This window comes from Megascapheus bottae, chromosome 4 (genome assembly GCF_031878675.1).
Source record: "Megascapheus bottae isolate mThoBot1 chromosome 4, mThoBot2.hap1, whole genome shotgun sequence".
NCBI classification, from domain to species: Eukaryota; Metazoa; Chordata; class Mammalia; order Rodentia; family Geomyidae; genus Megascapheus; species Megascapheus bottae.
The window spans coordinates 45,670,559-45,673,259 of record NC_143512.1 but is presented as its reverse complement, the minus strand read 5'-3'; the positions used below and the strand labels follow the sequence as shown (position 1 = coordinate 45,673,259).

Genomic DNA, 2,701 nt, shown 5'->3' with positions numbered 1-2,701 from the left:
GGCACAAAAGGAAAAAAAAAAAAAAAGAACCAGGTGTGGTGGCTCACATCTGTAATCCTAGCTACCCAGGGGGCTGAGATCCGAGAATCGAGGTTCAAAGCCAACTTAGGCACGAGAGACTCTTACTCCAATTAACCACTAGAAAAATCGAAGTGGCACTGTGGCTCCAGTAGTAGGGTGGTGGCCTTGAGCTGAAGTGGTCAGGGACAGAACCCAGGCCTAGAGTTCAAGCTCCATAACCGAAAAAAAAAATGTCTATGAGACTCTGTTTCCCCAGAAGGAATGCTAGAAATAGAAGCTCATGCCTGTAATTCCAGACACATGGGAAGCAGCTTGGGTAGCTGCCTATACAGGAAGCAAGACCTTATCCTACAAATAACCTTTGAAAACAGGCCCTGAAGGCATGACTTAGTGGTATTGTGCCATCTTAGAAATGTTGGAATGCTCTGAGTTCAACCTCAGTTCTGTCAAAAAATAAAAAAGAACAAGAAGAAGAGAATGGTGAAAGTTAAACTCCTACTCAGTGATTTGGTTTTGATTTATTTATGTTTATATTTTTAATTTGATTTTAAACTGAAGGATGTGGTACTTAACCATGTCTACAGCCTCTGTGTGTGTGTGTGTGTGTGTGTGTGTGTGTGTGTGTGTGTGTGTGTGTGTGTATGTGTGCACACAGGCCAGTCCTGAGGCTTGAACTCAGGCCTGGACACTGTCCTTGAGCTTTCTCAAGGCTAGCATTCTACCACTTGAGCCACAGCACCACTCATGGCTTTTTCTGTATATGTGGTACTAAGGAATCAAACCCAGGGCTTTGTGCATGCTAGGCAAGCATTCTAAGACTAGTCCCTTCTACACTCACTGTAAATCCATTTCTGGGTAAACTTCTCCTAATCCAGGTACTCTACAGATAATCTAATAGCCATAAAAATTTTCAGGGAAAATTATATGTAGCCTCTTTGTTTAAAAAGTGTTTTTCTCAGGAGAGCCCAGTACCGCGCCCCTAGCCGGATGGCTCCCAGATGGCAGGGTGAACATGGGGGTGGCACACAGTGAAGTAAATCCCAACACACGAGTGATGAATAGTCCGGGAATCTGGCTGGCCTTCATCATCTTGGTAGGACTGCAGCATGTGGTTCTACTCAGCATCCCTTTCTTCGGCATTCCTGTTGTCTGGACCCTGACCAACGTCGTTCACAACTGACAATGTATGTCTTCCTACATACAGTGAAAAGGACACCCTTTGAAACCCCTGACCAAGGAGAAGCTCAACTTTTGGCACACTAGAAACAGATGGACTATGGGCTCCAGTTTACTTCCCGTAAGTTCCTCAGCGTCTCTCCTATTGTACTCTACCTACTGGCCAGTTTTTACGCCAAATATGATGCTGCTCATTTCCTCATCAACACTGCCTCATGGCTCAATGTGCTGCTGCCTACGTTACCACAATTCCATGGGGTTTGTCTCTTTGGCATCAACAGATAACTGAAGGCTGGGTTGAAGACAACTCCATAGGCACAGAGAAGACACTGGAACAAAGACTAACATTTTTTTCCCTTCTCCATTCTGAGAACTATAGAACCTTTCCCAAGCTCCCAGAAAGCAACAAAATAAGAAATTGATGCTCCTGTTAAAGACAAGATTGTTTGAGTCAGGAAAGACAGATGAGATTAAGGGCCAAATTACCTTGTGTAACAGGAAGCCATCGATGTTTGGGCAGCTTGTTTGGAGATTACATTTTTTCCCTGATTCCTACCAACTTCTAGTTCTGTTTTGCTGTGTGTTTTCCTCATAATAAAAAATAATTTTTTTCAGCTGCAAAAAAAAGTTTTTTTTCTCTCCAGTTGGTCCAGAAAAAGCAAGAAAATAAGATGGTTCAAAAGCTCAGATTCTAATCAAAATCAAGGGCTGACCCACCCTAAACAGGACATCTGGTCATTGTATTACAGCCCAGTCTCTTTGAGCAGGGGATGTAACTCAGTGGTAGAGCAGGTATTTAACATGTTCAAAGGTCTATGCTCCATCCCTGGCACTGGGGAGGGGTGGGGGGGGGGGAAGTAAAATACAGTTTTCTTTTATAAGCAAAAAGGAACTAAAAACCAAATCAGCCTATAGGCATTGCTGTAGTGGCCTCTTATCAAAGTCCTTAAAAATGACTACAAAATAGCTCAATGGCTTCAACATGCTCAAGGTGCTAAGCTCTCTCCCCCCACTCCCACAGGCAGGGAAATCACATATTTGTCTCTTGTCTTAAAATGTCATTGGAAGCCAGATGAGGTGGTTTATGCCTATAACTACTCAGGAGACTGAGATCTGAGGATCAAGGTTCAAAGCCAACCTGGCCACAAAAGGACCTGAGACTCTTATCTCCAATTAACCTCTAGAAAAAAATGGGAAGTAGGGCTTGGCTCAAGGGTAGGGTGGGAACCTTGAGCTAAAGAGCTCAGGGACAGAGCCCAGGCCAAGTTCAAGCCCAATGACCCACAAAAAAAAAGGAGTCATTGGATGACATCAGCATATCACTGATATATATATATATCAGTGTTTCAAGAACAAATTGTCACTAATTAGTACTTTTTAAATTTATGTCCAGAAAATGTATGTTATTTGTATTTTCTCACCTCCCACAGGCCACTTGAACAATTTCTTTTCTATATTCTAAGCTGCCTTCAAATATGTCCTCCAAAAATAGAGATACTGAAAC

The 2,701-nt window shown here is 42.8% G+C and overlaps 1 pseudogene; it reads left to right on the top strand.

Annotated features, from left to right (window-relative positions):
* The first annotated feature begins 1,033 nt into the window (after positions 1 to 1,033).
* On the top strand, positions 1,034 to 1,482 carry LOC150064384 (ORM1-like protein 2 pseudogene; annotated as a pseudogene).
* Positions 1,483 to 2,701: the final 1,219 nt, after the last annotated feature.